This window comes from Oryctolagus cuniculus, chromosome 18 (assembly GCF_051225735.1).
Source record: "Oryctolagus cuniculus isolate XC-2025 breed Fujian yellow rabbit chromosome 18, ASM5122573v1, whole genome shotgun sequence".
Classification (NCBI taxonomy): Eukaryota; Metazoa; Chordata; class Mammalia; order Lagomorpha; family Leporidae; genus Oryctolagus; species Oryctolagus cuniculus.
The window spans coordinates 65,962,895-65,983,955 of NC_142884.1; the positions used below are offsets into that span (position 1 = coordinate 65,962,895).

The window sequence follows — 21,061 nt, forward strand, 5'->3', positions numbered from 1 at the left end:
TGTCCTTGTGTCCCAGGGTTAAATCATACTTATTCATAGTATATGATTCCTTTAATGTACTGTTGAATTTGGCTTGTTGCTATTATATTAAAAACTTTTTTCATCTAAGTTCATGAGAGATATTGGCCTATAGTTTTCTTCTCTTGCAACATTTTCATCTATCTTGTGTATCAAGGTGATGCTGGCCTCATAAAAATGGTTTGGAAGTGTTCCCTTGGTGATTGAAATTCTACTCACTGTTTGTGAGCTATCCTAAAAATTAAAATCCTCCCTGAAATCATCCTTGGTTCTTCCATTTGGGGGCAGGAATAGTAATCCTCTACCTGGGGATTTCTGTGTTATAGAAGCCTTTGGTGGAGAAACCAATACTACCTCCTGCCACCAAGGCACAGGTGGGATCTTAGTCAATGTTTACCAATAAGGATGATGAATGAGTCCAAGACTTACTTCCTGCTGATTTGAAAGCCACTGGTAATGAGTTTCAGGTCAGGGCTCAGGCTGGAAATAACTTACTTAGATGCTAGGATCAGTACAGAATTTTAAGCAGTTCGAGCTAGTAGGAATTCTTAGCATCATCTAAAAACTAAAAACAAAAATCTCTGCAGATTAAACATGCAAGGGTTTATTTTCTGATGTAGTGCAAGTCCAGAGGTGCTTGGTCTCTTAACTTTCTGCTTTGCTCTCTCCAGTGCACAACCACCCTCTAGTCACCTCATGGCCCAAAATGACTGCAGGTGCACCATTAGATACACAGGTCATAAAGGGAGAAAAAAGGAGGGACATGTCTTCCTGTTCAAAGAATCATTCCAAATGACACTTCTGGTTATGAATTGCTGGCCACCACATAGAAACCTGCCCATGCCTGTATTTAGGGAGATCTGGGAAATATTGCCACCCAAATTCAGTTGGCTTTCTGTTATAAAGGGAAAAAGTAGGAATGATTAGCCTAAGAAGCAGCAGCTTGGAACTGGCATTGTGGTATAGTCCATTAAGCCATCGCTTTTGTTATCAGCACCCTTAAGTCCTAGCTACTCTGCTTCTAATCCAGCTCCCTACTAATGTATCTGAGAAGGCAACAGATAACGGTATAAGTGCTGAGGACCCTGCCACACCTGTGGGAGACCTGGATGGAGCTCCTGGCTCCTGGATTCAGCTGGCCCAGCCTTGACTGTGTGGCCAGTTGGGAAGTGAACCAGCAGATGGAAGATCTCGTTCTCTCCCCCCCTTCCTTCCTTCCTTCCTTCCTTCCTTCTTTCCTTCCCTCCCTCCCTCCCTCCCTCCCTCCCTCCCTCCCTCCCTCCCTCCCTCCCTCTCTTTGTGTCACTTTACCTTTCAGATAGATAGGTGGATAGATAGATAAATAGTTAAATAAATTTGAAAAAAGAACAAGCAGCTCCTTCCATAGCTGGAGCCTTCCGCCAACAAGCAGTGCTGTCCGTGTGGCTCTCACTTATAAGGAGAGGTGGCACAGAACAGACATTTCCAGGGGTGAGATGGGGAGCATCAGCATCACAGCTGCATAGAACACACGGTGGCGCCCTGGAAGGTCGCTGGTGCTGCGCCGCATTGGTTCCTGTGGTTCCTGACATCTGGCTCTGGGAGGCCCTTCTTTGCACCCACCCTTGAAGAAGGCCTTCCCAATCCCCACCTCCGCAGTGGGGCAGACCTGATGTTCAGAAACCCTTAGGACTTTTTCAGCCCCTTGTTCTTTGACTTTCCCCACATGGTCCTGTTTTATTCTCACCAAAGCACCATTTAGCAGCAATAGGTGGTGCTTAATGATCTCACTGTGAGCCGTGCAAGTGCTGAGCACTCTTATGTGCATCCGCTTAGTTTATTTTCATGATACCCTGAGAGGGTAGAACTGCTGGGAGCCCACTTTCCAGATGAAGAGACGGAGGCTTAGAGAGGCTCTGGGTCACACAGGATGTAGCTGGGATTTGAACCCAGTTCTATTTGATTCTAAGTCCCTGACTCCTGAACCAGACCGCCAGAATGGTTCCTGTTGCCAGTATCAGTGCCAATACCAGTTGCCCCTCAGAGGGTGTAAGTGACTTGTGGGAGGTGGTAAGCCAAGTGGGTAGCTTCGCGGACATCAGAGCCCAGGATCCCGGTCTTCTCCATACTGAGCTGTCTGACTCTGTTGCCCAGGACTTCTGAACACAGTTGCCACGGCAACTGCACAGCCCGTGTTACCCTTAGAGCCCTGCCCCTCCACTCTGCCCAGAGGCATCCAGGCTCATGAAGACCAAAGCAGGATGTGCACGGTGTCTGGAGGGTGCAGACCTGGTGGGAAGGAGTGAAGAGCATCTTTTGATTTGTGAGCTGAACCGCTTTGATCTGAACATCAGTAGGTGTAAATTAGTTAGACCCAGGGATGTCTTTCGCTGCCATGCCCTGCTGCAGTACCTCTCGAACTTGTCATTGTCTCCCACACTGTGACTCCCCCAAGATGGCCCCTGTAGGTAGTGCCTGAGCAGGAGCAGCCCTCAGATGGAGCTATCATTCTGCCACCACCAAACCAACAGTTTTTTTTCCCTTTTTGTTACTGGTTCCAGCGCATGGTGTGATTTCAGTATCTCTTCCTTACAGCTCAGCAGGGGCATCTGTCCAAGAGTCTTAGCTGCAGGAGAAAGGCCTGAATTTAATAGATCTTTACAGCAAATACCAACTGTACCCTATCAAAGCTTCCCGGATACCCTACAGGGAGCACCATGGGGTTCTTTCAAGACTCCTCAGCCCTGTTCAAGGACTGAGCACTGACTGCAGCCAGCCATGCCTTTGGGCTGCATGAACTGCTGGGATGGATGCAGTTCTGGGACTTGTGATCTCTCGTCCCAGTCACTCTGAGCGTAAGTAAGAAGGTGTGCAGTACGGGAGGCATTCAGCGGCCACCTGACCAGTGTTGGGAGCATCAGGGATCACCAGACCCAAAGCTGGCAGGGAATCTTGTGCTCATCCTGTCCACTTTTAGATCTCCAGGCTGAACCAAAGCAAAGCCAGACCCACTGGGAGTATCTTCCAGCTGTAAACAGTTCAGTAGAGGGTCTTGTGTCCTGCCTGGGACATCCTAGGTACTCAGCGACTGAATCTTGGCAGTTTTGGGGAATGCTTTATAGATTATTGTCTTATAGCATTTTATAGATTATTCATCAATTAGAATTTGTATGATGTTTTTCTCATGACGATGCTTAGCCTGTGGGTTTTGGAGAGGAGGACCTCAGAGGTGCGTGCTCTTCTTAAAACCTATGGGTTGGCCGGCGCCGCGGCTCACTAGGCTAATCCTCCACCTTGCGGCGCTGGCACACCGGGTTCTAGTCCCAGTCGGGGCGCTGGATTCTGTCCTGGTTGCCCCTCTTCCAGGCCAGCTCTCTGCTGTGGCCAGGGAGTGCAGTGGAGGATGGCCCAAGTGCTTGGGCCCTGCGCCCCATGGGAGACCAGGATAAGTACCTGGCTCCTGCCATCGGATCAGCGCGGTGCGCCGGTCGTAGCGTGCCGACCGCGGTGGCCATTGGAGGGTGAACCAACGGCAAAGGAAGACCTTTCTGTCTCTCTCTCTCACTGTCCACTCTGCCTGTCAAAAAAAAAAAAAAAAAACCCTATGGGTACAGACTATGCACGTGACTTACCATGCTGGTGTTGACACTGAGCATCTGGCTAAGGCCGTGTGCTTTGGGTTTCTACTGTAAACTGACTCTCTTGCCCCTTTTTATTTTGTACTCTTTGGAAGGAAGTCATTATGTACAGCGTGTCCTTAATGAATGGGATGCTTTGCTTCCTTGAAGGTGGAGTATCCACGTAAAGTATTTGAAATTCTGCATTTAGCTGGGATTCTCCATGTATGCATTCAATCACTTACATCAGTATGGACTCACAGAATTTTGTTTTATAGGCTGGGTTCAAATCCAAGACTTTATTTGCCTTGTTGCTCAAAGTGTTCCATCTTTGCCCAGCGAGAGCGCCTTCATTTGACTCCTGTGTCCTTTTGATTCACCCCGATCACTCTGCATGTGGCTCTGTATTCAGCACTGCCTTCCATTCCGACGGTACAATGTGCATCAGGCTGGTTCTGCGAATGTTCTGCCCTACGCCTAGAATCAGCTGTTTCTCCAATGAACACTGGTTCCTTTTATTGGAAAATGGCATTAGGAACTAAGGAATGGGAACCAGGTGTGCTGGTTGGTACTGGGCTGTTGTTGATTCTAGTCTAGGGGTCCATTTTGGTCATATTAAGTTCAGGCCTCTAAGTGGCATGCAGGTAGATACATAGACACAAATGCAAATTTTATGTGCAGGGCTGGAGCTCAGGAAGGGGCCTGGCTGGGCTGGAGACACTTTTGGAGGTTCATCCTAGTGGAAATGGTGTAAGTTCTAGGCCTGAAAGATACTTCCTAGTAGCTGGATAACAATTAGCAATTGAGAGATGAAGAATGAGTTGGTGAGATAGGCAGAATGGATCCCAAAGGAATGGGAGGATGTGTTTTCAAGGAGAGTGACCAGCTGGTTAAAGTGAAGTGGGCACTGAGAATTGAGCAGTGGGTTCACTCTCCTGGGGGGGGGGGGGTCATCACAGTCCTAACCAGGGATGTGTTAGAGACTCGTGGTGGAGACAAAAACCTGATGGCTTCAAACAAGAGTGAGAAGAGGATCTGGAGATGTTAAGTTGGTGTGTGTGTGTGTGTGTGTGTATATATATATATATTTGAGAAATTTTGTTCAAAAAGGGAGCAAGAAAATGAAGTAGGATCCGAAAAGGGGAATGTGCCAGGAGAGAGATTTTTAATATATCCCCCTTTTATTTGAAAAAAAAAAAGAGGGGAGGGAAGAGGGAAGATATTACAGTATGCTTTATACTTATGAGAACAGTCCAGTGGTGGAAAAAAGTGGACAATTCTGTTAGAGATGTCTTTTTAAAAAGATGTGTTTGATTTGGGAGGTAGAATTACAGACAGAGAGAACGGTCCCCACAGTTACTGTCTCCTCTTCTATTTGCCCTTACTCTGCTTTATGCACATCATCCCATCAGGTAGCCCCAGAAGCTCTACACAGTGAGCATCATCCCTGCTTTAAGTACTGGGAAGCTGGAACCCCGAGAGGTAAAGCAGCTTAGCCAAGGCCAAACAAGTAGTGAGTGGCAGAGCCAAGATTCCAACCTCGATCCTTCTGACATCCGAGTCTGTGGGCTCAGTGTGCTCTTTTAAAACAGTCTTTGGTGAACTCTCCCTCTCTTCTTGGCTGCATGTATCCTTATCTCTTCAGCACAAAGAGTCTTGGGAGCCAGGAGTGTTGTGTGGGATGAAAATTGTTTCTGTGGTTGGGCTTTAGGGCCCTCATTCTTCTCCAGAGGCACACTAAGAAAGCTGTAGTTTCTGGCCCCTGTGTGGTGCTCCCCATGTTCCCCGTCTCCAGTGAGGGACCCGTGATCTTTGCTTCCATCGGCTCCTCCCTCTGTGTCTGTTAATCCATCCCAGAAATATGTGGGGATACAGTAGAAATAGCACTTAATACGTGCTAGATGCTGGGGATACAGTAGAAGATAAAAGAGGTACACTACGTGTCTGCCTTTATGAAATTCCCAGTCTCTGCTTTGAGTACCTGTGGACAGAGGTGGCCAGTTCCATGGGGGGGAGCCAGGTGGCCTTTTACTGACCTCTGTTCCCAGGCAGTTGATATAAGGAAGGCAAAAGGGTTGAGTGTAACACAATAAGGTTAAGTGGAGACTGGTTAACTGTACAATGCATGGCCCACTAAAAGGGACAATCGCTTCTCAGATTGAGCTGAATGTGGGCCTGAACCCCAGTACTGTCAGATATTTGTATTCTCTCAAAAGAAGGTGGAAATGAACACTTTGATAGGGAAGATCCCAGTTGAAGATTTGGGCAATTCATTCTAATAAATCTTCTCCCACCCACCTCTCTAAAATCCTCCCTCATCTAAGAACCTCATTTACTTTATGGGCTGTTTGTTTGCAACATTTGCTTTATAGCAATCCATTGGATGAGTTAAGCATGGAAATCCCCACTTAGTGTATTATTTCATCCTTTATTCTTTTAAAAAAACTTAAGATTGGAACCTGAGTCCTACACATATCACCCCTTAAAAACGATTGCTCTGGAGTATGCCTTCTGGCTAGTAAGATTACTCACATGTAGCTAGAGAATGCTTGCATAAATGCACATTTTGTTGTGTGGAGGCTACTTCAGTTTCTGAAGCCACCTTGTTTCAGGAAAAAGGGTGACAGAATTTGTGTTATAGGAGAAGAGTCCACTTGGACATGAACAGTCAGAGTAGAGGGGAAGGACACATAACTCGGAAACTTAGAATTGGGACACAGGCAGTCTTTCATGTCTAGGTCACTGAGTTCTCTCCAGCCCAAGGCTAAACTGTCTAAAATGTGTAGGCATCAACAGCTGCCCGGTGGACCGTGTGCAGGGGGCTCCGGATCTCAGTTTGCTATTGCAGTCGAGTTTTCCACACGACTTTGTGGCTATGCTTAGGTTGCAGGCTTCATAACAGCTCTGTGGATACTTTTGGCATTTTCCCTTTTTAAGTGGGTGTAGAAACAGAGGCAGAGGGAGGAAGGGGATGCTATGTTTATTTTTTATGGTGAAAAAACATATATTTAGAATTAGCCAGCTGGGCTCAGTGTAGATGATCCCAATTTTGTTGGTGACATCCAAAGCATCACAATCAGGAGCCGGTCGAGCATATGCCCACTTCTGTCCGACAGGCCTGCCCCGGATGTTGACTTTGGCCACATCAGCATCATCACAGCCCGCTTGACATGCTGGTTGCCCTCTGTATCCTCAGTGTGTGGTGTTGTCCTCTGTTTTTCAAAGCAGACTCAGTGGTCAGGGGAACTTGGTGGTCATAGTGGTCAAGCTTGTTTCTCCTGGAGGTGCTCTTCCCAGAATATCTGGGCTGCCACTGGAGGTGGAGTGTCTAGAGCCACAGAACGTGAGTGATGTATAGATCTTCGTTTAGCAGCGTGGATGCTTTTCTGCACTGTTTTCTTGGTCTTCAAGGCCTTTGCTTTGGCATCAACTTTGAAAAGCACAGGAGCTTCTTCCTTTGCCTTCAGTGCCACCTTGGTGAAAACAGATGCTCTGTTTAGAGTGTCCAACAAGAGGCCAAGATTCCAATCTTCATCCTAAGTTGAAGTTCTTTGTCTACAGTGTGTAATATGATGGTTATATCAAGTGTTCCTGTGTTGCCATATGATTCTGACCATATCTTTGTGTCACCTGCACCCCTATTAATATAATTTTAAAAGTTGACCTACCTTTTTACTTAATTAGTTTATAAGGAAGATTTATCTCATTTCCACTACTCAAAAACCAATGTTACTTGCCATAAATAGAATGTAATATGATAAGGTGTAATATTAAGTTACAAAATTATCATAGTCTTTTCAATGTTTACCCATGTATGAGTTACATTTATCTTGCTGATGTTAGTGGAATATATTAGGCCTAAATACTTTTTTTTAAAAGATTTCTTTTATTTATTTGAATGAGTTACACACAGAGAGAGAGCCAGAGACAGAGAGAGGTCTTCCGTCTGCTGGTTAGCTCCCCAAATGGCCATACAATGCAATGGCCACAGCTGAGCTGATCCAAAGCCAGGAGCCAGGAGCTTTTTTAGGTCTCTCATGTGGGTGCAGGGGCCCAAGCACTTGGTCCTTCTTCGACTGCTTTCCCAGGCCATAACAGAGAGCTGGACTGGAAGTGGAGCATTCAGGATTCGAACTGGTGCCCGTATGGGATGCTGGTGCTGCAGGCTGGGGCTTTAACCTGCTGCGCCACAGTGCCAGCCCCCTAGGCCTAAATACTTCTGTGAGGAAAGAAGAGTGTGTGTTGCTTGAGATTATGCATAGGCAATCTGTTGGGTTCACCATTCTCCTATATTTTTCCTGGAAATCTATTAGCTCAGTCATCCATTCCTTGATTCTACATTGATTGAATCCCTCTTCTGAGATGGTTGGAGGTCTCCCTTTGTGTGATTCCTTGTGAAACAGATTATTTCTATGAGTCTTAAATGCTTGGGTGGTAGAGAGGGGTTTCTTTCTTTCTTTATTTCTTTTTTTTTTTTTCTGAAACCAGGGCTGATCTTTAGCCAGGAAACACCAGGACAGACCCAGTTCTATGATGGACACTTGTTCTAACGGCTCAGGGCATCTTGTCCAGATGGGTTGATTGTTAAATATTTTGAATATCACCCTTGGTGAAATTGAAATAGAAACAGATTCACATTAATTCAGTGGAAGGAACTGTGAGCTCACAGATTTGGAGTGATGATGGGGATAAGTTGAAGAACCAAGCTGAGGACAGAGCAGAACCAAGGCCAGTATGGAGTGCAAATAAGGGGTCATCATCATGACTGGGACCTAGACGTTGGTCAGGAATGGATCTCACCAGGGTCAGTTGTTTTGTCCCTGTGCTCATGAATAAAATTCTAGGCAAGGAGTTAGTGACTAAGACAGACTTTGGTCACGTGGCTGCACCTTGAGTGGCCAAGGTCGAGATCCAGATTTTTTTTTTTGACAGGCAGAGTGGACAGTGAGAGAGAGAGAGACAGAAAGGTCTTCCTTTACCATTGGTTCACCCTCCAATGGCCACTATGGCCAGCGCCATGCCATGCTGATCTGAAGCCAGGAGCCAGGTACTTATCCTGGTCTCCCATGCGGGTGCAGGGCCCAAGGACTTGGGCCATCCTCCACTGCACTCCCTGGCCACGCAGAGAGCTGGACTGGAAGTGGGGCAACTGGGACAGAGTCCAGTGCCCCAGCCAGGACTAGAACCCAGTGTGCCAGTGCCACAGGTGGAGGATTAGCCTATTGAGCCACGGTGTCGGCCCCAGATTGTTATATCCAAGAGAGACGTGAGCTATCACAAGGAAGTAGGGGTTATTTTAGAAGAGAGAAGTGGATGCTGGTGGTCAAAAGGCAGCTATGTTTGAACGTACTGTCTTTTCAAAAGTTAGGGAGAAACATGTAGATCCCTTGCAGATTAATGGAATAATTTTGAGATGGAAAGATACGTTTTTGTGAAAGTCATCAACTTGGAGGTACTTACTGTCTAACCCATTGTGAGAAAGAAGTGCTTTGCTCTCTTAGGATTGTCTGTCTCCACATTGCATGGCTGTATTAATGAAACTTCTGTGTTTAATGAGAAGAATCACTGGACCTGGAATAAAATGTTCTCGTTATGCACCTTTATTCAACTCTGAAATCATGTAAAGACACACACACACACACACACGTATTTGATGAACAGGGTATTTGTCTCAGTCCCAGATTTTTCACTGGGTAACTTGTGATAAGATCTTTGGGCATATGCTTTCTAGGTACCTTTTCTTTGATCTGAGACCAAGACAAGCCTCCCACTATCTCCCCTGAGCTGGTGGTTTGCCCATATTGTTAGGCAGAAAGTAATTCTGGAGAGGCATCTGCAATTTGTAAGGAGTTCTACTGATGCCTACAAGTGAGCCAGTTTTAGCTATAACTACCCAATATGTCAATTTTGTGGAGGAAAATATTGCAGTTGAGTATTTAGTATTAAGTAGATAAAATCTCAGATGTCTGGCTGAGTTTTAAACTCAGTATTTTTGTTATTTGGCTCTTGGCTTAAGCTTCTCCAGAGGTGTCCCTTACTGGGCCATTGGAGCTGCTTGAATCATTGTGGCTAGACCAGGAGAAATGACAGATACAACTGTGATCAGAGGAGGTTGCAACAGCCAGTGAAACCACAAGTAGTTTGGAAATGAATTTTTCTAGCAAAAAGTGATAAAATGGGTCAGTGGTTTTTCAACTTTTTGCCATAATCATGCAAGGGTGTTTCAAATGTTCATAGGAAGTGGAATTAAAAGATAAGATTATTTTGGTGCAAAATTATCTTGAAATTCTTACATAGTTTTTCCTTAGTACACATGTCCATGACCTTGTTGAAGACCATATATAGAGAGAGATCTTTGCTGTACACACAGATACAACAAACATTAGATTCATGCAATAATACTTACCTTGACTATGTGCAAATACATTCTGTATTTTTATTTAAATGCTTTTTCTTTTACTTTTTTACAATACTGGCGGCAATTCTCCAGTATTGATTTTGCATAAACCTACGGTTTCAAAGCATGGATATACATAGTCCAAGTACAAAACCAGTACCTTTAGCCCAGTAGTTGCTTCATGGAGCTGTCCATGGTGCTGATTTCTGATCCTGCGTTTCACTCCTATAACAAAGAACGTCCTAAGGTCTATTGAGTTAGACACCAGAAGGTGTACTTTTCTCCTCAGTTTTACCTCTTTCCTGCCCTGAAAGATATTCTCTGGCTATAGTGCTGGATATGTCAATGCAGAAATCTATGCAACTAGAGCAGTCCTTGCTAGCTTTGGCTGCTGTCCTGAGCATTGCGCACGTGTGAGTGTCATCTCTTTGAATTCTTATAAAAGCCCTATTCATAAGAAGTAGACACCATTACTATCTTCATTTTCCAGATAAATAATTTGATGTTCGGGGAGATTGTCTAATTTGCTCAAGGTCATACAGTTACACAGGTGGAGGTGAGATTTTAAATTCAGACCTCTTCTGATCTCAAATATGCTTAAGAATGTTTTTTCCTTCAAATGTGTGGATATTGGGGCTAAATAATTTAGATGATTTCCAAAGTGCAGTATTTACTTTTTCACAGGATGTCTTAGTTTTGTATCCAAATACCAGTACTTCCCCTGGGGCCCAGAGCTGCTGGCAGTTAATACAGTGCACAACTGCACGTGATGCTTGGTGCGGGTGACCAGCCAACACTGATGACTAAGCCCTGCTGATGGCCAAAAACACACATTTTTCCTGAACCCCAAGAACCTCACCATCTGGAGAAATGCTTCTCTTGTGTTTCAGGGGTTTGCTAAACATAGCAGATCCCCCATTTGCACTTTGCACATGGCTGTATGTTGGAATAAACAAATCCAGCCAGAGAGCACACAGTCAATACAAGAGAAAAGGCAGGGGCACTCATGTTCAAAGAGTACCTATGTTTGAAATCCACATAATACACTTCCCAGGTAAACCAGAGATTTTATTGTATCTATATAAGTGGCTGATATACCAAGGCAAACTTTCCCAAGGTCACCTAGGCATTGCAATATTTTACAATCCAGACAACTGACATGAACCAAATGTCCCTATTCTTCTTTGATAATAACATGTTTTCTTCTTCTCATCCTCCATCTGACATTTATAGAGTACCTGGTCAGATGAGCAAAGAAAAATAAGACAAGGCTCATCTGCTGTTGAAGCTGACGCAGTCACCTTCCTTCCAGAACTGCCTATTACAGGGCTTTGTGTATTGCCTGAGGCTTCACCTTTCTTTTTTTGTTATTCTCTTTCTGCAAGCTCCTCCTTGTTCTCCCCAGGGATAAACACAAATTAATGTGTGTATTGGAGACCAGCACATGGTGACATCACAATTTTAAGGAAGTCACTATTCTCTGTGTAGAAATGGTAGGCTCAGCTCTCCATGGTTCCTTGACTTCTAAACAAACATGCTAATTAGAACCCCATGAACAATCTAAGACTCAGAAGAGGATGGTTTCAAAGAGGGTAAATGTGAAAAGCTATTCTGAATTCTACTTACATTGTTAGTTAATATTTTCCACTCTCTGTTACTCATCAGTGTTATTCTACTCTCACAAGCTGCATTGTCTTACTTACTATGCAGGATAATAATTTGTACTTTTTTCTGAGACTATTTTGCCATCACCTTTATCATAGTTGACAAGCAACATTTACATAATATTGGTGTTTGATCCTCTGTAACAATTAGCATTAATATCTGTACCTCCTTTGATCATCTTTTGATTGCCATGGCAGGTGTTTGTTGAACTTAAAAATGATATGGTCAGTTACTCAAGAGATTGTCTTAGTGCCAAGATGTTGAATAAAATGCAAGTTCATCTAGATGCTTTTAATTGTTCCTGAGTGGTGTAAAATGGAACATTATCAAGAGAAAACATTTGTGACAAATCTGAGAGTCAACAAGCATCTCAAATCCAAGCACTGTGATATGGGATATGGGTATCCCAGGTAGGATCTTAACTGCTGAGCCAAATGCCTTCCCCTACCACCTTTTTTGATGTGTCATTCTCTTGTCATAGGATACAATCATAGAGATATAGAGGAGGTAAGAAACTTGAGAGAGAGAGGGAGAGGGAGAGGGAGGGAGGGAGGGAGAGAGGGAGGGAGGTGAAATATTACAGTGAGAGACATTTTGGGGACACTTGAACAAAGTGTTTTTTTTTTTTAAAGATTCATTTATTTATTTGAAAGGCAGAGTTACAGAAAGGCAGAAAGAGAGACGTCTTCATCCACTGGTTCACTCCCCAGGTGGCTGCAACAGCTGGAGCTGCGCCTATTCGAAGCCAGGACCAGGAGTTTCTTTTGGGTCTCCCACATGGATGCATGGGCCCAAGGACTTGGGCCATCTTCTACTGGTTTCCTAGGCCATAACAGAGAACTGGATTGGAAATGGAGCAGCTGGGACTCGAATTGGTGCCCACAGGGGATGCCAGCACTGCAGACGGTGGCTTTACTTGCTAGGTCTCAGTACCGGCCCTGAGTGATATTTTTTAATTACTGGAAGAGGACTGTAGTCTTGTTCCCATGATATGGAATATATGGATTATTAATAGTATGTCTTATAATTCCTTCATACTACTTCTTTATCTCCCCTGTATTGATGCAGGTTTTCAACATGCCCCAAAGATCTTAGAACTTTAGAGCTGAGAGGAATGGTTGGTATCACTGAATCTGAATTTCATTGTTTTACAAATGAGTCTTGCATGAACTGAATTCTTTCATTTCTTCGTTAACTCTACATCTGTGTCTGGAAGATCTGCTAGTTCCCAGGCATTGACCTTGGGGTTCTGTCCCATGACTCGAAGTCCTCCTAACAGTTCTCTTTGCTGTCAGGAAGCTTGCATTCTAGTGGAATGACACAGAAGAGGAAAATAGCCAACAAATGAATGGGCAGAGTGGCGACTTCTGTGAAGAAAGAGTAGATAACGATGTGACAGAGACAGGGAGAGAGGATGAATACAGCAGAAGAGAATGTGTCTCTGTAACGAGTGGTATTTAAATTGGGCTTTCAGGGACAAGAGGGAGTCACTTGTACAATTCAAGGTAAAGAATTTTCTGACTTCTCTACTACAAGGTGAGAATAAACTGCTAAATTTAAGAACAGAAAGAAGGCTGGTGTGTATCATGCTAAAGAGGTAAAAGAGGAGGGGAAACGTGGTGGGAGAGAGGCAGTGGATGTATCAGGGAAAGCTTTTTTTTTTTTTTTTGGTCATGGCAAGTGTTTTTGAATTTCATTCTTTGTGCAGTGGGAAACTATTGGAAAGGTTTAATCAGGAGAATGAAGTGACATATATACTTTTAAAGGACCGCTGTAGCTGTCCAAGGAAAAGAGCCCATTGCAAGTGGCAAGAGAGAAGTAGGATGTGGGAGCCAGAAAGCCTGGATTCTAATTCTGCCTCTCTTGCCTACAGACTTCATGATCTGGAGCAAGTCAGTTCATTAACTTACTGTTTTCCTTAGCTATATGCTAGAAGAGGAAAAATAGATTTTACTTTGCAGGGTTAGTACAAAAAAATAGACTTTATTAGAAAAATATATTTTACTTTGCAGCATAAACTGAGTTTAGAGCAGTGCTTGGCACATAGTAAGCCTTCAGCAAATGTTATTATTTAGTCACACCATGCGGATGGGAGCTATGCTTTAGCCAGTAGTGCAGAGAGGGCAGGTTTCACATCTTCTGTGTGGAAGTCAAAATGCAGGGGCTCAGGAGCAGTTGTCTACAAGTTATAGTTTGCTCAAAGCCAAATGAACTTTCTCTGATTCCAGATGAGCTGGCAGAAAGAGCCTAGTGATCCATCTTGGCCAGAGTTCTCAAGGTCATGGGTGTGGGAAATTCTACTTTAGCACCTGCCAAGTTTCATCGTGACAGCACGTGCTGGGGAAAGGAGCCATTTGGGGGAAAGTGATTCCTGGTAAAACTGAACTAAGAGTCAGGTGGTGGTCAGGGACATGGTGTGGAGCAGTCCCCCTCAGGAATAAAAAGCAGTGGGAAAATTTCAGAGAGGCTTCACTTTCAGCAAACATTTCAAGGACATCCAGACGTGATAGACCGGGAACCAGGACTGAATGATGAGATTCTGGAATTTTTGTAACATGGCTGAGATAAAAAATTATTTTTTTTCTTTCAAAAAGAGAGACACAGAGAGATCTTGGATCTGCTGATTGACTCCCAAATGGTCACAAAAGCCTAGGCTGGGCCAGGAGCTGGAAACTCCATCCAGGTCTCCCATATGTGAAGCAGTGACCCAACTACTTTGTGGTCACCTATAGCCCCCCAGGGTTTGCATTAGCAGAAAGCTGTATTTGGAAGCAGTGACAGGACTCAAACCCAGGCACTCTGATATGGGTTTCAGGAATTACAGAGGATGTCTGAATCTCCAGGCCAAGCCACCCACACCTATGGGTGGAGTTTCTGTTGTATTACTTCCTGTTCCCTCCCCACACCCCCATGATGGTTAGTAATAAAAGCATGGAAAGAAATAAGACTCTTGGGCTTCATCTTTGCAAAGGACTAAGAAACTGGGAAGGCTGGGTCCCTTTTTATAGCCAAGATTTATAGACTGGGTGGTGGCAGTGCCTGACAAGGGGGGAAGGATCTCGGTTCTCTGTCTCTGGGCGCATAGAGAACGGAGGGTGTGTATGTGCTGAACAGAGTCTCGGATGTGGTGTAGGCAGTCCTCAGAGGCTGCTCTGCGTGAGTGTGGTGTGAAACATCCCCCCCCCCCCCCCATCTCTTCTCGCCTCTGAAAACTTAGTTTATCCTAGCTTCAATGTCTGCGACTTCAGTGTCTGTGCCCTTACACACAGTGGTCAGCAGGGGGCGATGTGGCCAGCATATTACTTGTGAGTGAGGGGGCTGTCTGCCTTTCACACAAGGGTCTTGGGAAGAGTTTACGCAACCTAAAAACTGCCTATTTGCAGTTTCTGCCTGCAAGTCACCTTTTCCCTGCACTCCAAGATCCTGTTCATCCTTCTTTCCTTGTTTCTTCTGTTCTGTTTCGCTCCCTTGCACTCTCTGCTCCATCTCCTGCCTCCATGTCTCACCTTTTCTTTTTGCAAAGTACGCTCACGCCTGTCCACCTCCCTGGGTTCTCAAACGTTCTCCGAGAGATACGGGGTCGGGCTAAATGTTTGTCATTTTGCAGATGAAGAAGCAGTGGCCCAGAGCACTGGCTGTTCCTCTTGCCTCTGCCCTTCCCTCCCACCAGGATACTCACAGGCCCTGCAAGCCTGCCAGAAAAGCTTGCATTGTTCATCAGTGCAGAAAGCGCTCTTACACCACAGGGTGCCGCACTCCCTTTGGAATCAGAGCAAGAGCTGACAAAGCGATGAGTCAGGGGGCTTGTTCAGAGCAAGGACTCTGGGGTCCTAGGCAGGTCACTATGCCCTCTGCTGAAAGGATGAAGTCAAAGTCTAAATCTTTGAATACAAACACTTGGGACCAGGTGGGACTAGGTCTTTCTTTGTTCTGCTTTTTAAGAAATAAAGGCACCAGCACTCCTGGCTCAAGGCCCAGGTGGCTGAACTGAGCCAGGGAAATCTAAGACGCTATCGTTTGTGTAGAAGTGTGGGACTGTGAGCAAATCTCTCTTCTTGTTTAAATCTCAGTCTTCAGTCACGTCAGGGATGGTTGTGTTAGTGTCTGTCTTAGCATAGAGGAAGTTTTGAGAATCCAGCGCATGTTGCACAGTCAATCATTGTTGTTGTTGGTACCAAAATAGGGGACTTAGCGTAACTGCTCGTGGCTGAAGACTGAGCGCCTTGATGGTTCCAGTGAGTGACTCCTTGTAGCCACATCCTTTAGGACAAGAGGCTGGAGTCCCTGTCCACTCAGACACCAGGCTGGCATTGGGTCTTGCTTCGATCAATAGAATGCAGCCAGAGTGAGGCAGTCCTAGTTTCAAGCGTTGCCCTCCATGGCCTTGAACTTTTCTACTCTCTCTCGCTTGCTTTTGAATTGCTGCCACCACCATATGGAAAAAGCCTGGTCTCGCCTGCTGGAGGAAGAGAGTCACATGGAGCGGAGCCAGTTTCCTAACTGAGGCCATCAGAGCTGGCTCAGCCAACGGTCTCCTGATGGTGTAGGGGAGCCTGGCTAAGGTCAGCAGAATGGCCTGCCTGACCCGCAGCTGACCTCGGGTCCACGAGCAAATCCAACTGAGCCCAGGAGGACTGCTCCATTGGCCCAGGTACACTTGGGAGCAATCATAAATATTTTTTGCTTAGTGCCACTTGCCACTTAGTTGTTTTAAAATTATTTATTTGTTTTCATTTTGTTTGAAAGACAGATTTCCCATCTGTTGAATCACTCCCCAAATACCAGTAACATTAAGAACCGCTCTAGGCAGAACCAAGGAGCCTGGAACTCCATCTTGGTCTCACGTGTGTAAGGCTTGGGCCCAAGTACTTCTTTTTTATATTTATTTATTTGAGAGGTAGAGTTATAGATAGAGGGAAAGACAGAGAGAGAGGTCTTCCGTCTGCTGGTTCACTCCCCAAATGGCCTCAACAGGAGGAGCTGGGCCAATCTGAAGCCAGGAGCCAGGGGCTTCTTCCAGATCTCCCACGTGACTGTAGGAACCCAAGCATGTGGGCCATCTTCTACTGTTTTCCCAGACCATAAACAGAGAGCTGGATCAGAACAGAGGAGCAGCTGGGACACAAACTGACACCCATATGGGATGCTGCTGGCACTGCAGGCAGAGGTTTAGCCTACTATGCCACAGTGCTGGCTCCATGGGTCCAAGTACTTGAGCCATTACCTGCAGCCTCCCAGGCTGCACGTTAGCAGAGATGGTTTGGAAATGAAGGAGCTGGGATTCAAACCAGGCACCTGATATGGGAAGTAGGAATCCCATGTGGATTTAATTGCTGTGCCAAATGCCCACCCTGATGCCACTTAGTTTGGGGAAGGTTGATTATGCAGTATACTAGTGGATACACTAAACTTAATTAGGCTTACTGAAGGGAAGGAGATGTGTTGGGTGGAACAGTTTGGAAGGTTATTAATGGTATCGCTAAATACTCAAGGCAGTAGTGACATTTTTGGCATCTCGGGTCTAGTGATAAGTATATGGTGTTTCAGAATAATCTCTGGAAAAAAACAAGTCTTATCTCTACCTTTGGCCAAGTGTCTGAGGCTCTCTGTGCTTCCTTGTCCTCGTCCATAAAATGAGGATCATAATCACCAAGGGGGGGGTTGGTTGTGAGGATAATATATATATATAGTGTTTAGTGTGGAGCCTGCATATAATGAGCACTCAGTAAGTGCTAAGCATTCTAATTAATAATGGCGAGTTAAATCTCCAGCACGTTGCTACAGGTCCAGCTGGTAATCCAGGACAGGATTTATTCATTCTAGAGCTTTGAAAACAAGCATTATAATTACATAGATATTTTCCCTTCTGTTTTGGTTTAGCTAATAGTTTGGGTATTCCCTAAAGGACCACGTATTGGAGGCTTGATCCCCAAAGTCTCATGTTAATGGTTAATGGACTAAGTGTGGAGGCTGGTCCAGCCATGGTGTCTGAGAGGTGGGCCTAGTAGGAGGTCTTTAGATCCCTGGGAGCTTGCCCTTGGGAGGTAGTTCTTGCAAGGGGTTGGTTATGTAAGGTGGGTGTGACCTAGCTGGTCTCTCTGTGCCTCCTGATGCTTCCTCTACATGCGTTCGGCCATCCTCCATCCTTGTCAGACACCAGACTAATGGGGCTGCATTATCTTGGACTGTGAATCTCCAAAACTGTGAGCAAAAATGAACTGCCTCATAAGTAGCTCCTCTCAGGTATTTGTTATCTAGGAATGAAAAACTGACCTACATACCTTCTTTCTTTAATTAAAAGAGTAACATATAGTATATATCTTAACTCCAGATCTCTCATAGGGCAAAACTCCTGATTTAAAACAATTGAATTGTGGGGCCAGTGCTGTGGTGTAGTGGGTAAAGCTGCCATCTGCAGTGCTGCCATCCCATATGGGTACCGGTTGAGTCCCAGCTGCTCCACTTCGATCCAGCTCTCTGCTATGGCCTGAGAAAGCAGTAGAAGATGGCCCAAGTCCTTGGGACCCTGCACCCACATGGGAGATCTGGAAGAAGCTCCTGGCTCCTGGCTTCAGATTGGCCCAGCTCTGGCCACTGCAGTCACCTGGGGGAGTGAACCAGTAGATGGAAGACCTCCCTCTCTCTCTCTTTCTCTCTCTCTCTCTCTCTCTCTCTCTCTGCCTCTGCCTCTCTAACTCTGCCTTTCAAATAAATAAATAAATCTTTAAAAAAATGTGTGTTACAGCTTCTAATTAGGAATATTGATATTGAACTCTACTCCAGTGCATTGAGGTCAACCTTATTTTCCTAGAAAGGAAATGCGTGGTCTTGTTCTCTTGGGAGACAGGAGCATGAATCTCTTTTTGTTGTGAGTTGTAACAACTTACCTCACATTTTGTTGAGCAATTATCCACAATATCTAAGGGGAGAAAAAAGCTGTCAGACAATGTAGCCCTCCTGCAAAGCTTTAACTGGACAAGGGATCACAACAGGATATCATGTTCAGGTGTAATATTTTGGGTGAAACTTCAGAGATCAGTTCTTCACTGCTTCTCAGATTGCACTCATTTGTTTATTCCCAGGGGAGAAGGAAAAAAAAAGGGAAGGTTTGGGGAGGTAGGAAATTCTTGCTAGACTAGGGAGGAATTCCTGAGCACTCACTGATTTTTTTTTAACTTTCAGTTTATTTAATTAAAAATAAACCCGATCCTGGCTCCTGAGGTTTGCTTCGTCTTGGTCATGTCACTGGAGTGCTTGTTACCAGCTAGATACCTGTGAATGCCCACGTAGCTCTACACATAGTATCAGGGGATCCACGGCCCCTGAAACCCAGCAAGGAACAACATGGGCCTGGGTTTTCTGTTTTAGTGGAAGAGGCATTTTCCAAATTCTGTGGCCCAGGGGTGTGTTTCCAGCCCTCCTCACACAGACGGGGTGTGGGCTGTTCATCTTGGTCCAGGGCATGTGTGTTTCCAGGAGTCAGAGTGAGCGAGCCAGAAGCACGCTGCACAGCATCACCCAGTTAGCCTCGTCTGAGGGTTGTCTGCCGGCCGTACGAGCCCCAAGTGGGCCATGGTGGAAACTGTAGTCTCACCAAGGTGTCTGCACCGTGCCATGGCTGCGCTCCTGCTGACCCGAGGCTCTTGGGCCCATCCAACTGTCCCCTGGTCTAACTCTTGAGGTCAGAATGCACTTCGGGGTGCAGACAGCTGGTGGGCACCCCATGTCCAGCTCTGGGGTGCACCAGTGTTTAAGAGGAGTTTCTGCTGCATTGCCTGGTATTTGGGCCTTACTGGTTGTTAAATATTATGAATATCATCCTTCTTGCAAGAGACAGAAACCTTGAGTTTTTATTCTACCTCTCCAAACCCAGGGGAAGAATCACAGTGTGTCTCTCTTCCCTCTCTGTCTCTATCTGTATTTCTCTCTCTCTCTCTCTCTCTCTCTCTCTCTCTCTCTCTCATACCTGGCTGGCTGTCGTTATCTTTGAGCACAGCCCGAGATGGCCACCCAATTATTTTCATTTCATGTCAAGACTCCAGCAGAAACCAACCAGGCTCTCTAAATTGTAATTCAGAATTCCTGGAGGAGAGAACCAGGGATCCCTGTCACATAATATGAGTACAGATGGATTTTTTTTTTTTTTTGGAAAAAGTTTCTGCAGCAAAATTAACATTTAATTCCAGATTCCGTGAACTTTTTGAAGTCCCCTCATGGGAGCACACCTTTTGGCCCACCCTCATGAGGGGTGGGAGTGGAGGTGGGCAGTTGTCTGGAAGGGACGCTGTGGAAGGCGACTTCTGAAAGAACACCCCGCAATCCCGACCCACTGGTACTTGTTCTTCTGTGTGATCCTCTCCTCTTGCGTGAAGGCGGGACCTGGTGCCTGGCTTCTAATGGGCAGATCATGCAGAAGTGATGCAAAGTCATTTACCAGGTTAGTTTACAAAAGATGGCGACCTTCCCTTCGCTCTCTGGTTCTTCTTGTTGACTTGCTCTTTGGTTCTTCTTGTTGACTTGCTCTGAGAAAGCAATCAGCTGTGTGTGCCCTGTGGCAAGGGACTGAGGGCGGGCACTGGCCAAGTGCCAGCAACCACAGGCGACCGCTTGGAGACAGATTCCTTGGAGGAGGAGGAGGCTTGGGGTGGCTGCAGCCCCGGCCAGCACCTTGCGTGTAGCCCTGTGAGAGGCCTTGAGGCAGAGGCACCCTGCTCAGTGTGCGTGGATTCCTGACCGCAGCTGGGAGATGAGAGTCGTTGCTTGAAGCTGCTAAGTTTTACTCCACCATTCCAGGCATCCAGTCGTGAAGCTGCTAAATTCTGGGGAGAGTGTCATGCAGCCGCAGATAACTAACAGGCATTTCACGGCCGGGAGGCTCTGAGGTCAGATCCTGTGTCTTGGCCTCACTTCCCCAGATACCAGCTGTGTTGTGTGTATAAATTGTGGGAGCTATTTGAGCCACATTCTCCTCTGCAGTGATAATAATACAATGGTGAGTGAGATAATAGAAGCCTCTGCCTGCCCTTGGTTTAGCTCTATTAATATTAATCAGCTCACCAGTGTTAATATTATCAACAGACTTCAGCTATTGTGGTTGAACTTTCACATCTCCCGCCCTGCAAGGTTGGGCCGTCATCGCCTCAGTTCTTCTTCAAGGAGTTCTAGAGAATTCTGTGACCCTTACAGACATGATATGGTAAAGAAACACAAAAAAATCCAAAAATTTCCTTGAAGCAGATGGCTGTTAAACTACTGAAAACAGAGAACTGTTTTCATTTTACTCATGTTGGTGATACAGTAAAGAACCATTTCCTACCACAGAGAAGTCAAATGAAAACAGAGCTAATACTCTCAAATTCATAGTATAAAAAAAATATTTGAGTTG

The 21,061-nt window shown here is 45.5% G+C and overlaps 1 long non-coding RNA gene across 9 annotated transcripts in view; it reads left to right on the top strand.

Annotated features, from left to right (window-relative positions):
• Positions 1–21,061, top strand: part of LOC149121008 (uncharacterized) — a 50,582-nt gene that overhangs the window by 15,109 nt on the left and 14,412 nt on the right. For 2 of the 9 annotated variants that reach the window (XR_016225218.1, XR_016225215.1), the window contains one exon: positions 13,905–14,201. The exons of 5 other annotated variants lie outside the window; for them this stretch is intronic. This is a non-coding gene — a long non-coding RNA (uncharacterized LOC149121008). Of the gene's footprint in view, positions 1–12,386; positions 13,139–13,904; positions 14,202–21,061 lie in introns of those variants that run through there. 2 more of the 9 variants (XR_016225213.1, XR_016225211.1) reach the window with 1 other exon arrangement.